The sequence below is a fragment of the Labeo rohita genome, chromosome 13, assembly GCF_022985175.1.
Source record: "Labeo rohita strain BAU-BD-2019 chromosome 13, IGBB_LRoh.1.0, whole genome shotgun sequence".
Taxonomy (NCBI): domain Eukaryota; kingdom Metazoa; phylum Chordata; class Actinopteri; order Cypriniformes; family Cyprinidae; genus Labeo; species Labeo rohita.
The window spans coordinates 15,868,156-15,886,474 of NC_066881.1; the positions used below are offsets into that span (position 1 = coordinate 15,868,156).

General features: G+C 37.6%; 1 protein-coding gene across 4 annotated transcripts in view; it reads left to right on the plus strand.

Moving 5' to 3' along the window:
- The window catches only part of ndst2a (N-deacetylase/N-sulfotransferase (heparan glucosaminyl) 2a), a 142,373-nt gene that overhangs the window by 88,546 nt on the left and 35,508 nt on the right, over window positions 1-18,319 (plus strand). For 3 of the 4 annotated variants that reach the window (XM_051125621.1, XM_051125619.1, XM_051125620.1), the window contains one exon: window positions 10,259-10,347. The gene's annotated coding sequence lies outside the window, so the exon portion shown is untranslated. Of the gene's footprint in view, window positions 1-10,258; window positions 10,348-12,726; window positions 12,746-18,319 lie in introns of those variants that run through there. The other variant, XM_051125623.1, reaches the window with a different exon arrangement.

Below are 18,319 nucleotides of genomic sequence, written 5' to 3' on the forward strand. Positions count from 1 at the left end.
ATGCAGATGGAAGAAACTTACAGAAGGACCAACATCACTGCAACGCTCCACTAATCTGGTCTTTATAGCAGTGTGGCCAGACTCAATCCTCTTCTCAGTGAAGACACATGAAATTCACTTAAAATTTGTAAAGAGAAAAAAAAAAAAAAAAAAAAAAAAGCACCTAAAGGACCCTCAGACTGTGAGAAACAAGATTCTCTGGTCTGATGAACTTCAATTCCAAGCACCATGTTTGAAGGAAACCAAGCACTGTTGATCACCCGCACAGTATCATCCCAAAAGTAAAGTGTGCTGGTAGCACACATGCTGTGGGGCTGTTTTTCAGTGGCAGGAACTGATGGATTCGTCAGAGTAGAAGGAAAGCTTAGTGCACCAAAATATTGAGATAGCCTTAATGAAAACCAAGTCCAGAGCATTCAGAACCTCAGACTGGGCAGAAGGTTCACCTTCCAACAGGATAATGACCCTAAGCAAACAGCAAGAGTGGCTTACAGACAACTCTGTGAATGTCCTTGAGTGGCCACAGCCACAGCCTTGGCTTGAATCCATTCAGACATTTCTGGAGAAACCTGAAAATGTTTGCCAGCCCCCATCTGAGGTGAAGAGGTGAGGCGATGAATGGCAGATAATTGCCAAATGCAAATGTGCAAAACTTGTCGCATCATACCCCAAAAGACTTGAGGCTGTAAAGGTGCTTCAACTAAGCACTGATTTAAGGTTATGAGTACTTATACAATGTGTTTATTTCAGTGGTTTTTTTTTTTAATAAATTTGCAAATTTGTCACACGTCTGTTTTTTGCTTTGTCATTATGGTGTATGGAGTGTAAATTGATGTGGGGAAAAACTAATTTAAAGAGTTTAACATAAGGCTGCAAGCAACATAACGTGAAAAAAAAAATGGAGTGTGAATACTTTTGCAAGGCACTGTATCAACATTCTGTGATTTTAACTATGATTATCTACAGCCGAATCATAGCTGTGCTGATATACAGCCAAATCGCACTGTTACTCATTTGATATTGCTCACATATGTGCATATATATATAATTGTACTCTTCTTTTAGTGAATAACGCAGTCCAACTATATACTTCTTTCTTAATCTTTTTAAAATGTATCAGAAGTGTATTTTACTGCTCCCTGCAGAATGTTTGCCTGCAACACAATACCAATGCTCACTCCTCCTCCATTCACTGTCTCTCCCCACCTACACGAGGGTCAAGCTGCTTTATGACCCATGGTTGTGCTGCAGTGCCCTTGAGCAAGGTATTTATGAAGAGCCTCCATGGATACCTGGTTGTTTAAGTAGTTATGAAATCCACAAATCTCAAAGGGATAATTCACCGAATGAGAAAAACTCTCTCATTGTTAACTCATGTATTTTGAAACCTCTATGATTTCCTTTGTTCCATGTAACATAACGGGAGAGATCATTTTCTCTTAATCTCATTTGCATGTGTGGACATTCAAACCTTTCATTTCAGTATTTTTCCAAACGTTTAAGGTATCGTAAGGCACCAGTTTTGAGTATACACAAGCATGAATACGTTCAGAGCTTATTTTTATGTACTTTTTATGTTTTATGCTTTTTAAGGGCAGATTTAACATTATGCAGAATATTTCTACTGAAGACGTCATACATGTGCAACATGAGGAGCAGTACAGGTGACAGAATTTTGGCTGAACATCTTTGGACATTAGAAATGGGAACTTTTGGACTTGTTGTTTTTAGGAAGATTGCTTCTATGTAAATAATTTTAATTGTCCAGGACCTACAAGCATAACTCATCTAAATTCTTTGATAAGCTCCAAACATGTCTGTCCCTGAGAAAGCAAAATAAAGTATATAAATATAAACTCAAACTTTTTTTTTTTTTTTCTTGATGCTTTTCAGAATTTATTGAGACCTATAAAATCTATTTGCAGATTTAGACTCCTGGCAGTTGGAAACAGACGACTTTGGTGAAGGCGGAGGTTGTTTTCTCCTTGGCGTGCACTGGGAAAAAAGCTCCCTGCCTCCAACAATAAAACTCACAACATTTGCAACGAACATGTTGTGATGTTCCATAGAGACTAAATGTTCATTTTTTTATGAGCAAAGATCCTTCTGTGTTTTATCAAACAGCAAGCCCTGCAACTGAGACGACATAACAAGCACATGAGAGCGTAAGAGCCAGCAGAGGAACGTGTACAGGTCCATGTAGAATCTGTGCCCACAGACTCACCTCTTACATGCTCTTTTATGATATTTTGGCTGATTTTCGTAAGTGCTTTCAGCGGTCATTTAGAATGTTAGACACTGTTTTCTAACGTTTTATGTACACTGCCATTCAAAAGTTTGGGGTACATATGTATAAAAGTTAAATATTTCGAAAAATTTGTGGTCCAGGGTCACATATTTTAATTGTGTCTTTTTTTCATAACTAATTAATTGTTTTCTTTAGAATTTTAATAAGTATTTATTTTTACTTTCAGCCTACATTAACTTAGTAGTTTGAAAAATGGATAGATTGATGGTTGGGTCTACAGTGTTTACAGTTATGTACTATTGTACATCTTTCAGGCAGATATGTGCAAAAGCTGTGTCCAGTGCAGAAGAGAGTGACGGTATTTGTCAGGATAAGGAGATTATATAATGTCAGGTTCTCCTATTTGCTTTATCTCCTCTGTGTAGCAGAGATGATGAAATGCCTTCAGAGAGGCTGAGTGGTTCTTCAGGGATGTGTGAGAGAGCTCCACCGGCCATATCTGTCCCGTGGTGATGCTTTTCTATCAGCCGTTTTATTGTAGGATTTAAACAAATCGTTTCTTTCACTTTCACATATCACACTGATGAATTTAAAGTGTTTTCTGAGTGCGCTTCATTGTCCCTCCCTTCACCTCGACTCACAGAGCTGATTTATGATAAGATTTATAATGAATCTCTTCCTCTCTTCAACATCTTTCGTACTTGTGGCTTGGTTTCAGGTATGATTAAGTCATTCACTGTCAGCAGATTGGCAGCCGTGTTACTCTACGTCCCCGCCCCCCGGTGTGGCGCCGATCTCACCCGTGCAGCCCACAAATTAAAAGCAGCGCTTTGGTTTAGAAAATGTCACAGCATCTTAAAAGGGTATTTAACTTATTACATTGCACCACCCTCCACTCATCTTTTGTTTGTGAACTATGCGCATGATTCGGAGCGTTGCCACAGCAGCACAGCCCTCCGCAATCTTCAATATGATCATTTTCTAATCTTCTCCCTGTCCCTGCACATGGGCCGGTGTCGACGTTGCACCGCTCTCTCACGATTCCCTGCCGGAGCGATGAGTCACAGCCATCCATACGCTGTTACACACACCGTCCCGGCCACCCCGTCTCACACACACGCTTCCCGCTGCTGCTGCTGGCTTGAAGGTGCAGTGATGGAGAAATGAGAGATGGGTTTCTTTGAAAGGTCATTTTAGATTTCTGTGGGCTTCTGGGTGCTTTTGCATGTGCAAACTGGCAGTTGGTGTAAAACTGCATAATGAGGGCGTAGATGGAGTTAGTCCTGTTTTTGCCTGATGACAAGATGACACAAGTGTCTCCATTGCTGTCAAACACTCAGCCAATCAGCAACCTGTCCATTTTAGCCAATTAATTAGCACCCTGAATGAACTATAGACTGTTCTGTCATGCTGAGACGGGTGGACATTGTGTAGAGGTGGGTTATGGCAAATGACGTGTAGATGGATGGATGACTCAGACTGTGTTTAGAATGGAGTTCTTCTAATGTGCTGCATGCTGCACGACTGTTATTTACTATGTTTGTCACACAAACTCATTGCATACTAGGGCAGCCCTTAACTGAAGATTTTTCTTTAATGAACTAATCATACGTTTATTAATAAACCATTTAAATCATAATAATGAGCCTTTAATTGCCTACATAGCTTAGTAAGCGTTCAAGCGCACATAAAGCTGGCCACAGCACAGAAGTTATAATTATGAATGTGTCAGGGAAGAACAGTAAGAAGGCTGCATTAATATTTTAGTAATTTATTGATAAACCAGTGCTTTCTTCATTTTCGGCTTAAGAGATGAAGTCAGCAACACCGACTCGTCATCTCCGCAGTAGTGGAAGCACCCGTATGCATGTTTTATACGGATTACATGATCTGAGAATATTTGTTTTCCATTTAAATTGGTTCATTTAAAAGTAGACATTTTACTCTCCCTGTGTTTTTTTCATGTCTGTAAGGCAAGTATATTGTATATTACTCTTATCTGTATGACCAAAAATTGAGTATTTTAAGAGCAAGTGACTATTCAGCTTCCACACTCCGTACAGACACTTCAATAGCACACATTTTTCTAGGTTAACATTAGATTGAGTGGTCATGTAAAGTTGCTACTAGTTACATATTTGAGGTCGATGAATGACAGGCAAGCATTTGGATGGTCCTCCCCTATGTACTGTATTACCACAAAGACCAGTCGTTAACAATCTGTCATGACTTCGCCACTTCCTGTGGATTTTTTTTTATTTTTTTCTACGACTAATACAATTTTTGTCGATCAGTCAACTTTTAGACGGTTAGTCGACTTTTAGGGGCAGCCCTGTTACATACCCTTGTTTAATTGAGTAAATTTGTGTCCAGTTATGTTAAAGAGAATGGTTAGTTGTTGAATTTTATTGTTATTTTAGGGTGTCCAGATGTCCCTGTTTTCCGGGGACAGTTTTTGGTGGCCTGTCCCCAGAAATGTCCCCGTTTTACCGCATGTTCAAAACAATTATTACTCTTACCAGCAGTGGGCGCGGTGAGCTATACTGATTACTAGTTGCACGCCACTACTGTAGCTATGAAGAACTTGAACAAGTAGAGCGCTATTATCATCAATTATAAAAAGAGACACCATCATTAGTTTCAAGTTTGTCACATACTAACTATATGTGCTAAAACGAAGTAATACTGTTTATGTGCACTTTATAACAAGGCATGATAAGATTGCGGGATTGTTTTGCACACAGTATTAAACATTCCTAAAACTTCCACTTCATAAAATAACTTTGGGAAAAAAAAATAATTTGAAAAGTTGTAATTACTTTATACTAACAGTCAGATAAATGCAGTCAGAAAATGTAAAAAAAAAAAAAATAATAATAATAATAATAATAATAAAAATGGCTAAATATGGTTTTATTTATCTTAGGATATTTATTGTCTTTATTGTTTAATGTTTTTTTGAAGTCATACTTTTTTATAATCCTATTTTGATCTGTTTACTATTTGCTATAGTTACTATTTACTTTTCATAGACATAGTGTGATTTTTGGTGAGTTGTAGGTGGGTCATTCCTTGTCAAATTTCAAAAACTTCCCAGGCTCAAATTTTTGATTTTGCTAATATTTTATTCTGAGAAAAGATAAACATGTATAGTGATGGAAGCCAAAATATTAAATGTCATGGATGAATATTTACTGAGTAATCCACTATTTTCTAGAGGGGGATTAAAAAATGGCAGTTTTCAGATTTAGAGTCAAGTTTACAGAGAGGTAAAAATGATTTCAGAAAGATCATAATGTTATTTTTACACAGGAATTGGTAGGTCTGTTGTATTTAGGAATCTTTGTTGCTTTATGTGCTAATGGTGACCATTGGAAAAAACGGTGAAACGGCACTCCAAAGTTTGCATGCCTGCAACTCAAAAAGCATTAAAGATATCTTGCCATTTTAGATATTGGGTTTTAACAAGCTTTCCTTTTGGCATCTTTATTTTTAAGGCCCTTTGAGATTTGTTTTCTGAGATATTGGAATTTCAGTATGGCTCCAGGAGTAAATTGTTAAAATTTACACATTTTCAGTGCTCAAAACCCAAATGTTTGAAAAAAAAGATACTGCTTATATATATATATATATATATATATATATATATGTATATATATATATATATATATATATATATATATATATATATATATATATATATATATATATATATATATATATATATATATATATATATATATATATATACATATATATACATATATGTATGTATATAAGCAGTATATAGCTGTTACTTATTTTATTTAAAGAACAATGTCTGAAGAAGACATAATTTTAAAATTAGAATTGTATTTTGTTTTCTTTTTCTATTTGAATGGGTTAATTTCCCTTTATACTGTAATGTACTGCTGTAATACTGAGTGGTGCAGTAGCAGGATAATCGGGAGCCAAATTCTGTTAAATATAACTGAACAAAGCCAAGGACTGCACAGGAAACAGAGTGAAATAAATGGGAAGAAGAGACATGTAGTGAGGGTAGAGTTGGGAGATTGCTCACTGTTGCTAGTGGGAATCCTTCAGCACTGATAGTCATGCTTTGTTTAGTTTCTTTATCAATATTGAATTAGTCAGTGGAGAGTGGAACATGGCTCTCGCTGGGACTTTGACACTGTGCAGAGGTTGCTTTGTGTGTATGAGAAGGACAGATGGGATGAGTGCTGTTTAACTACATGTCATTTTTTGTAATCATTTGGAGTAAATGATGATGTTTTTCAATGACGTCCATCTTCTTTAACTTCAGGTTGTTGATAATCCATGTCCATGTTAGGAATGTGCAAAAGTACACTCTTTTAATTCAAATCAACTAGTCGTCGGGTTATCTGAATGCCTAGTCGACTAATGTGGTCTGGTTTTAGGTCTACCTGACCTCTGACTCATTTCTTAATGGGGGCATTTACATACAACAGCTAAATTCAGCAGCACAGAACACAGGGGTCTTGAGACACATTTGAAAACTCAGACTATTTTTAACTTCTACAGCACTTTGTCTTGCAGCGCTCATGGCGGGACGCTCAAACAACGTGAGACGCAACACAACAATTGAAGATGGTCAGACTGCAAGTTTATGGCTGTAGCGATGGTACTTTAAAAAGGATGAATAAAAAATTGCAACACTCTCTGAGGGTTTTACAGTGCAACAATACAACACACTGTCAGAATGCTAATTAAAACATAGGCACTAAAAATATCACAAAGAAAAATCTAAATAAGCCAATCAACTAGTTGATAGACGATTTGTCAAAACTGTGACCCATCTCTACTCCCATGTGCAGGCATGTCATTAGTTGACATCCTGGTTTAGGTTTTCCTTTGTTGGTCCTCTGAGAGATCTTCTACGTCTTTCTGAGATACATTAAACATTAAACTCTCAATCTGCATCAGCAAGAACAAAGGCTCCTTCCTGTGTACTTCCTCTGTTGTCTTTTCTGCCCATCCTCCTCTGTCTGTCTCCACGTGTCCTTGTTTTCTCTTTCGGCCTCCTGTCGTGCAGTACCAGCCAAAGAATAAAGCTCCAGCACAAATGCACTCACAGACAGCAGATGCATGCTGGTTGTTATGAAGATCACCATGAGCTCTCTGCTTTTGGAAGCCAGATCTGAACTGTAAATCTTTCTTTCACTCTTCATAATGTGAAACATGCATTTCTAGATACAAGTGTGTCACTTAGCACTTGCTGTGTTTTTGTATGTGTGGTTATGGGTCAGGATGGTTGAGTAGATACCAGATATCTAACAACCAGCTAGTTGATTAGGGAGTATGATTTTTTTTATTTATGCTTTTGAAGCAAAGATTTGGGATTTGCAATGTCTCCATGAATGTTTTAGTATGCTGCGTGTTAACTGTCTCCGGAAAGTTGCATGTCTCAATTCATTGTCTTTAAAGCACCGTTTCAACAGCCATCAAAGCACCGCTTGTGTACAAATTCACCTTCAACAGATTTAAAATGATCTCTATCAAGTCTCAGATCGCCTGCTGTGAGCAATGATCTGTTATTATGCAGAATCCACAGGTGTTGCGGAGAGATTAAAGGACAGTATTTTCTTGCTGATTCTTTATGGTGTGGCACTGACTCCCAGGTGTGTGTCAGAACACATTATACCCCAAAACCAAATGGAACAAAAAAGAAATCGTGTCTTTCATAAAGATTATTCACTATTATTATTTTGTGTGTGTACTTGTTTTTGCTACATTGTGGGGACCAAATGTCCCCGCAAGGATAGTAAAACCTGAAATTTTTGACATTGTGGGGACTGGCTTGAGGTTCCCATGGGTACAAAAGCTTATAAATCATACAGAATGAGATTTTTTGAGAAAGTAAAAATGCAGAAAGTTTTCTGTAAGGGTTAGGTTTAGGGGTAGGGTTAGGGTAAGGGGATAGAAAATACAGTGTGGACAGTATACAAACCATTGCATCTATGCAGGGTCCCCACAAGGATAATAAACCAGACGTGTATGTGTGTGTGTGCTTTGTTTACAGACATGTTACATTATCCCCGTCATTTTTATTATGTCTCATGCGAATTATTGTGTGTTTTTTTTTTTTTTTTTTTTTTTTTTTTTAATTATTGATGTCATAAATATAATTTTTATTACCATAGAAATTTCGTGTCAACAGTGTCAGTATCACAAAACTAACACTAGCCTAATGAAAACAAACAGACAAAAAACAAAACAGGCTCACTAAGGACAGGTAAAGCAGTTAAATAAGTATAAGAAGATAATTAGAAGCAATAAGACAAAAACACTACTGTTTAACAAATAAATAAGAAATGCTGCGAACATTGTATAAAGTAATCAAACGTATAAAAACAATGTATATTCTTTATTGTGTAGGTTAAATGAATGTGTTTATGAGGATCCTTGGCAAAGACGGCGTTTTTACAAATACAAGTGTGTGTGTTTAACCGTTCAAGGTGTATAAAGCTGCAAAAAATAACACCATTCAATACTCCCGCCAAGGTTGCCAGGGTCCGTACAAGGTGCTTAAAGTGCTTGAAGTACTTGAATTTGACTTTTTGAAAATTCAGGCCTGGAGAACTCTTGAAAATGGCAATATTCCTGAAGTTGTACTTGAAAAGTGCTTAAATTGTTGAAAGACAATGTTTCTATGAAATAAGTGTCTAATTTGATGTGGCGCACATCTTTTCACGCAAAATTCACGCAATTCAAACATACCTATTTCGGTTAATGCCAGAAAACAATCGATATAACCAAATAGTAGTACTGACAGTGTTGTAAACATGGCTGAAGATGCGAAAAGAGGAACAGATGACCCAAATCAGTTTATTTTTGCTGTAACTGCTCAGATTGATTCAAACTCGTGACTTCAGTCATTTATTTGTAGCGATTCACTTGCAAAAAACAGATCAAATTAAAATTCATCTTCATATTTTAACATCGTTTGTAATGATTTTAAAAAGCACGTAGTGATGGGTGAAACTGAGCTTTTTGAAACTCCGAATCAGTTAAACCATTGCGTCGCAAAATGCTTCACTATTTTGAAGAATTCCAATCAGATTGTATATCTCATTTAATTAAAATCAAATTCAGACCAGGACTTCAGAGCGCGTGCCACGAATCAATTGATTCAGATCAGGACCTTGGTGCGGGTTCGCAAATCATTTGTTTCAGATCAGGATTTCAGAGTGATTTTGCAAATCTTTTGTTCTAATTTTTTTTCTTAAATAGTAGAAAACATCAAAATACTAATGCAGTACAAAAGTGAGTATACACACATACAAATCCCAAAAATTTCTACCGTTAACGGCGTCTACTGCTATGTTGCCCACCCCTACAGTATATTTGGTGTAATATTTCAGCTTTGAAATTTCAGCCTGCACATTACAGAACATGATGTTTTGGGAAATGAAAGGTTTGAGTTATTCAGCCTATAAGTGCTGTGCTTAGCATCTATAAATCCCAAAGAAACGCATCTGTTCAGAGTCTGGTGGACTTGGCAGAGTCATTTTATACATGATTTTTCTAGTACTGACTTGTCAACTAGCCATTCAGTCAGTTCACTGACTAGTCGATTAAAATATGTATGTACATGTCTCATCCACTCTTTGCCTTTGGCGAGCTTCAGTGTCTGAGATCAAATCCCCCATTAGAGAGTCATTAAAAGATTTTACCTTCACCTCTTTTTGTAGGATTTCTTTTTATATTTCCTGGATCTCTCTCCTGTCTGTGTGTGAATGTAAGCGTGACTGACTGTAATTGGTCAAGGGCTGGGTTGTTATCTGTACATGGTTTGTCAATACATGTACATCAGCACACACAAAGCGCTTCAGTGATGTTCAGATCATAGTCTAGGAGAGAAGAGTGGACCGTCTGAGACAGAGACACCTCGCAAATGAGAGAGTGCAAATATTGACTGCAAAAGTGACGCAGCTGCGCAGGAGTCATCTATCAAACCCTCACCGCATGTCCTCTCTGTCCTCATTACAGGTGTCTGAACACACGCTGAGATTCACACTCTTCCACCCAGGACAAATCAACTAATGCACTGACTGATTCATCAAGACCAGCTGCAAGAAGTAAGTGTTGTTTTTGTTGGTTGTTTTGATGACTGATGACAGAAATAATCCTGAATTTGTCAGTCAGCAGTAAATAATTGGCCTAAATTTATTTATTTATTTATTCATTCTTTCATGAATTGTTTCATTCATTCTTTTTTTCTGGGCTGGTTTCCAAGGCGTAAAAAATACAGTAATCCCACAATAAATACCAAGCCTGCATTTATTTAATCCAAAGTACGGCAAAAACAGTACAATTTTGAATTATTTTTACCATTTTAAAATAACCATTTCTATTTTAATATATTTTAATATGGCATTTATTCCTGTGATTTCAAAGCTTCAAATTACTGAAGTCACATGATTCTTCAGAAATCATTCTAATATTCTGATTTGCTGCTCAAAAAAATATTTATTATGTTAAAAACATAATAATTGTTTGTTTCTTTGATGAATAGACAGTTCAGAAGAACACCGTTTATCTGAAATAGAGATCTTTTGTAACATTATAATTATCTTTATCAACACTTGATCATTTTAAAGCATCCTTGCTAAATAAAAGCATTCATTTCTAAAAAAAAAAAAGAAATTATACTGACATCAAGCTTTTGAATGCTATAGTGTATAATTTTACCAAAGCTTTAAAGCTGATCTGTAGATTTTTCTATTTATCAAAGAATCCTGAAACAAATGTACTCAGCTGTTTTAAGTATTGATGATAAATGTTTCTTGAACAGCAAATCAGCATATTAGAATGATTTAGAAGTAATGATGCAGAAAACTTAGCTTTGATCACAGGAATAAGTTACATTTTAAAATATATTCAGATAAAAAGCAGTTATTTTAAAATAAAATCTTACTGTTGGCTGGTAGTGTATAAATAAAGATAAGTGTATAAATAAAGATAAGTAAATCACCAAAAAAAAAAAAAAACTTATAAAAAAAAACTTATAAAACTTCTTTTAAGATGACAAATTAAATTATAATAGAATTTCCAGTTATTGTTGTAAATTTAAAAACAATACAAATTAACATTTAACATTTAATATAAAATGATTTTAAAAATTCAATTTGATGCTTTCCTCTTTTTTTTTCTTTCTTTTTTTTTCCCCCTTCTGTGCCATTGTTTCACCCATATCTCACGCCTAAAACTTTTAGCTGATTTCCCTCTTGTTATACAGTACACATCTGATGCTGAAGTAATAGTGTGAACCTTGTACATCGCTCGTTTTTATCAAATTTATCATCATTATTCATTAGCACCCCATATCAAAACAATCTTCACCTCTCACTTCCGAGCGGCTTGTCGGCATGGTAACAGTCTTAATTCCACTACGGTGAATGAAACTCACTCAAGTGTTTTCTGTCAGTCCTCCAGAGCAGCTATCCAAACCTCAGTGTGACTGATCCGCACAAACGCTTCATGCTTACCCAGAGGGCTCAGAAAGTCAGATTTCACTTAGGCGAACTAGGCTTTTCTTTGTATCTAGTTAGTATGCGCGTGTTTGAATTGTGTATTGAGCCTTGGTGCACCTCTTGAGCTGGTCAAATTTAAATGCAATTGACCCCAGAACCAAGAAGAGCTTTTATATGTCTTCCTCGAGCGAATGCACACGCACACACACACTTCCAGGGCAGGTTATGGGCCAGACCTCCGTAGAGAATACAAGCTCTCTAGGTCTTTGATGTCATCCTCTGTTGGTGCAAATATGCAGCTGGATTCCCATTAACGCTCACCTGTGTAGACGCCCGAGTCTGCGTTTTATAAGAGAGACACAAAGAAACCACGAGTGCAGGGAGATTATCTGATTCCTGTGTAAAACTATCTTGATTTGATATTGTTTGCTCAGTTGAGATTGCATCAGTGTGCATATTTGTCGACCTTTGTCATCGTCTGCCTCTCTGTTTCTAGTTCTTATTCACTCTGCTGCTTTATTTTCAATGTATCACTGACAGCTTGCGGGATCTCAAATAATGAGAGTGACTTGGCACAGTAAGAGAGACTTTATGTAACTGTATGAAAAGACACTGAGAGCTGCCTTCTGTTGTTCGTCGTATACTTACAGTCTCTTTGTCTATGCTGTGAGTAATGCCAATAACCCATCCATTGAATGGGGTATAAAAGAATTGATTGAAGCTGAATGGCATTGATTGGAAAGCTGGCGGAGAGAGATGAGCGCATTACTGTATAGAATCAGGTGTATTGTGCAACGGGCGCTCGATGTGCTCCTCGTCCTCCTCTGAACTCTGCTCAAACAGAATATGCGCTGAATTGCTGAGCGCAGCTCTGTCACGGTAATGACACGGGCCTTCGTGATCGATGACTCTCTTAGCCAATTGGAGAGCTGTCATTTTTTCCCTCCCCTGGTGCTGATTTGATTTAAGTTTAGACTGTAGAAAATCAGTCTGAGGGAATGAGGTGAGTTTTATTTCATTGCGACGCAGAACTGGATAAAAATAGATATATTTTCTCACTAAATACAGCCTTAATTTAAATGATGTGATCTGATATTGATTCTTAACATCCCCAGATGCCTTTTTATAGTAAATATGTACTTTTTTGGTTTGTTTTTGCTTCATAATAGATTTATACATTTCCACTTTGTGAATCTAAAAATAATCAGACACATTTCAGTAATGAATAGAGTGGGTATTATTGCTTGCCATCTTTCATTACAGTCAGCTGTTGGTGAGTAACTCTGCAATCAGCTTGCACCACTTGGCTGATTGACGTCAAAAGCGTTTTTATAATACAATTTCCTGTTTCAGCAGCTGTTGTTATTAATTCTCAAACTGCATCAATAAAACTAAGAACAAGTAGCCTATGTTGTCTAAAACATTGTCTAGTTAAAGATCTGCTGAAGAGTTTTGAAACACGTAGCGTTATTCTAGGTAGTGATGTAATTTCATCTGAAACAGGAACATATCAAGCAGCCCTGTGCCTTTTTAAATAGCCAATAGTGTTTTGTTTATATCACAGCTTGGGCCAGAGATGCTGAGCTCCATAAAGTTGCATTTGACAATGTATGACAGCCACAATCTAATAGATTCCCCCTTTAGATTCAATATGAAACTGTTACTTAAGCAAAACCGTGAATATAATGATGCTGAGGAGGATGTGTAGTTTGAAAAGTGTGTAATTTATGTTGGTGCATGGCACCAGTGTTATCTCTTCTTTTTGTTAATGCAAAACCGCACATCTTTCACACCAATGGAAAGCACTGCCTGAAGCGTTCCTGTCCTGTATATAGTGCGCTATGTGCCACAGAGAAGGTACCAACTCTGTGAACAAGCGACCAATTTCTGCCACAGCTTCAGCATCTATATAAAATTTACGGAACGGGACGCTTTGGATTCTAGAGAGCATTTGATTGGACAAAGTATGATGAGAAACAGAAGTGAAGGGTGATGTTATCAGAAACGTTGATCCATATTGGCGGAAGTTAGAGGCGGAAAGTTTTGAATGCTTATATCTTCTAAAAGCAAATTTTGTCATTGTTTTGACGTATGCTAGCTTATAGATAACCTTAAGGCTAACAGACATACTAAACCCAAAACTTTTTGATTTCAATTTTGATTTAATGGGGACTTTAAAGGGTTATGTCGACCAATAAAGAAAATTTAATTAGGGGTTTATTAGCGCTGAAACCCTATTGTAATTGTTATAATGGTCCGAATCAGCGATCTCCACGTAAAACTGATCGTGTAGACCAAACTGTAAGTCATAGAGACGTTAAACTTGGAGTGATTGCAGTACTCACACCGCCTACAACATGACCAAGGCTCGCCCCAATCGGCCTTACGGGGTTGCTACACCGATTAAAAGTACAAAATCGCTTATAACTCCTAAACCGCCAGTCGCAGGCTCAAGTGTCTTATGTCGATGGAATCCTTGGCTCACACTGGACAAAATGCAAGCCTGGTGAATTTTTTTTGGTTATTTCACATTTTTTGAAAAACTTACTTTTGCAAACTAGTCCTAGGTTTTTTGCCTGATCGGAACCAAATCAGTGCAGAAAGATTCTCTGGAGAGTGAATATTAATAATTATCAAAAAACAGCTGAACTTTCCACTCAGGGACACCAAAACGTTCGAAAGGGGTTGGGCCACTTTTAGTAGAATGCCTGTAACTCCTGAATGGAATGAGATCTCTGCCAAACTCAGAACACTTATGTAAGAGCTCAATCTGAGGTCAGAGTAAAAAAAAAAAAAAAAAACACAGAGCATGGCCACTTGGTTTTTATATAAAAAAACATAAAAATGGCTATAACTGCACAACTGTTTGTCCTATCAACGTGAAAATTCGTGTGCACCGTCTTGGTTTGAAGTGCCATAACATTTGCACATCTCAAAAAACATGGCCAACTTTTGCACCTGTTAGACAAGGTTAACGAAAGCCAATCGGAACGAAACTTGGTGGGCCTGTTCAACTCACGGCCCCGAAGGTCTGAGAGAAATTTGAAAGGAATCGGCCACCGGGGTCGTTATCGCATTTTTCAAGAGCGTAAACATTTGTATGTTGCACATATGCGTGATATTCATATACGATAGGACTCCCCTTTCCAGAAAACTTTGCCTCTAGAACCACTGCTGTCAATCAAAATTATAGATTTCTGTCCCTCTAATTTAAGTTCATTTGACCAAAATGTTATAAAGTTATAGTAAAAGTAGTCTATATAAACAGAGGCTCAAATGTGCTGGCTTGACGCACAAGTTTTGCATTGATCGCTGTAAATGCCTAAATTAAATCTGTTCATCATATAAAGCAATAATGTCTTTTCAAAAGAGTTCATATGAATTTCTTTTAGAATGAATTTCCTTTTATGAACTTTTTAAAGCTTATATGAAATGGGCTTTCAATAGAGAGACAGAAATCTTTCAGTTTTCATTAAATGTCTTTATTTTTGATTCAAAGATGAGCAAAGGTCTTACGGATTTGGAACGACATGAGGATGAGTAATAGATGATAGTTTCATTTTTTTTTTAAGTGAACTTGCCCTTTAAATTTTCCACTATTACAAATATAGTTGCAGGAATAGTATGTGACTAACACCTAAAACCTCATCTCATTGTTTGGACTCCAGGTTAGCAGACTCCAATTAGCTTTCGGAAAAGTCATTAGCCTAGAGATTCACATACTGTACTTTCCCACCCAGTGAATGTGTACAAAGTGTGCCTTTTTAATCAGTTCATGCAGACTGTTTTTTTTTAAATTGTTGTTGGCTTGACCTAATTGAAGATCAGATCAAATTTTATGACCAGTTTATGCAAAAATCACTTTTTTTCACGCACCCCTGAGCTCAATCTGCATATCCCTATTGGTTACAGCTATAGAGATGTTCACAGAAATTCCTTATCAACACGCTCTGTGTATATGTGTTTATGTAGTGATCTTGCTGATTGTGTTGTCTGTGTGTGGGTGTACAAATGTGTGTGAATGCAGACATACTCTCGCGAGTGGGCATGTTAGTGTACTTGAATGATTGTCATTATTCTGCGAACTCTGTATTCTGAGTGTTTAAGAGAGAGAGGGAGTGAGTATAAATGCTTCAGTGTCCTGCTCTGTGAAGCTGCACAGTGACAATGCTCAACAAAAGCCTGTTCCTCGGTGTGTCCGTATATGTGTGTGTGGTCCCAGTAGTACCATCAGCTCTGCCAGGAAGAGAATCGTGGCCCCTGAACCTTACCCCCACCCCCCTGTCTCCTCTCCTGTCCTCCTTCCTGCTCTGTGCCAATTAAGCGAGCACCTTACCAACTCTGCGTACCTCCAGAGAGACCTTCTTCACCTAGACATTGACACCCAGCGCGAGGCAGAGACGTTACCTCATATCGAGGGCTCGGTCGGCAAGATGTTGCTCTAAAGGTCCATTACAGATTTTGATTTGTCTAATTCAGACCTCCCCATAAGGAAAGATTCATTATTCAGAGTGGCCTTGCATGCACATCCCCTCAATTGTATAATGCTGTCTGCCTGTATTTGTGTGGCGGAGAGAAAGAGGCCGAGTTTAAAGGCAAGTTTGTGCTTGTGGGGTCCTCCAGGACTTTTGTGTTGCACGGTGGGATTGATCACAGCCTGAATGGAGGATACTGGCAAGCATCTTCCTCAGACAGATACAAAGTGGAAGGATAACTGCAGAGAGGTTGTGCCAGAGAAATTTTAATTGGAGCAAAGAGGCTTTCTGGTTTTATTTGTGGATGTGGGAGGGTCCTAAACCCGAGGCCAGGAAAACAGAATGACAATGCAGAGTAGAGAAAGAAAGTAAGGTCACTCTCAGATACACACGTACGCCCCCCGTTGCTTTTTCTCACGCCTACTTACACAAATGAAGAGTTCATAGAGCCAGTGTTTGTCACTGATTGGCCAGCTGTGACAGCATGGGTTCGTATTGAACCAAAGGGAGCTGAGAGATTCAAACCACATTATTTATTTTTTTTTCGCACTGTATAACTGAAGCACCTTGGGTAGAGCATGTGGGCGGTTTGTGGATGTGTAACTTGACAGCGAGAGTGGATCTATTGTCAGTTGTCATTTTGCCTCTCTCGATGTCTTTGCACAGTGTGACCAATTAGAAAGCTCTAAATACCCATGTCACGATGACACTGCTGACAGGAGCCTGTCGTGATTGGCTGCTGTGACATCTTGCTCCGAAAATATCGATTTTTAGCCTTCCCTTCTCCTTCTACACTTAGCACACACACATACTCGGAGACACACACATCTCTCTCCACAGTCTCTGCTTTGTGTCTTTACACAGCAGCAGAAAGCAGTTGCCGGGCCTGTTCGAAGCACTAAATTTGGTTTCATATTGCATGCATTATGAGAGTGACTGCATTGTATGACCAAAGAATTTTTAAGAGCCCCTTTCACACATACAGTCTTTACTGGTAAATTACTGAGATGATGTGTGAACAGGACCTTTTTTAAAAATTCCCGTAAATTCATTCTGGCAATTTACTGGTATGAGTAGTTATAACATTACCAGTAAGTTACCGCTAATGTGCTTTGTGTGAACACAGAACGAGATTACCGGTATGAGCATGTACTAGTTCCAGTGTTGCCAAGTCCATGGTTTTCCCATGGAATTGGGCTACTTTAACACTGTTGCTGCGGCTTGTTTTTTATGTCCGCAGGTTGAAGTGACCCCGATAACGTAATATTTAGCCACTGGAACGCGATTTTTAACGGGGGAACACCTCCCACCCCGAAAATGCGATTGGGCTATTTTTTGGCTCGTTTTGAGTAGCAATTGAGCGGGTATGGTTGTGAAAACCTGGCAACCCTGAGTAGTTCAGAAAATGTTGACGTAAGACGTCTATTCTGGGTCAATTCGTAACGCATTTACTTCGTCTCCACCTTCTGATGTTAGCAACATTTTTTTTTCTTGTAGTTCTGGAGTTTGGTTTGTTGTCTAATACAATGTTTTTGGGCCAAAAGCAGCTGCATGAGTATCAACATTTGACACAAACATCAAAACATTGACAAAAACACTAACTGCTTATACTAACTGCCCCTCCATGTTTATAAACATGACTCATGTCTGGTTAATGATGTCACAGAATTTACTGGTATTTTAATACTGATGTGTGAATGGTGCTTTACTGGTAAAAAGACAGAACGTCATTACATGTACATATTTATATTTACCAGTAAAGTTGTTCCAGTAATTTTATGGCAATTTACTGGCATTACTGTGTGAAAGGGTCTATAGTGTCTTTTTAAAAGATAATTTAATTAATGTCTTTTATGAACAGAAACTGTTTTCCACCAAATCTTTGAAGGGATGAATGCAGTGGGTTAAAATGGCAACAAGAATAAAATATTTAATCATTAAAGATGATATGCAAAGTATTTATTATTGTTATTTGTAACTATGGTTACACACACAGTACTCCAGGTCATAGCAAGTTAGAGGAGTGGATTGACTATGTACACATGCATCAGCTATATGAGCCATTTATTTTAAAAGATGAGCTATTGTATTTTATACTATTA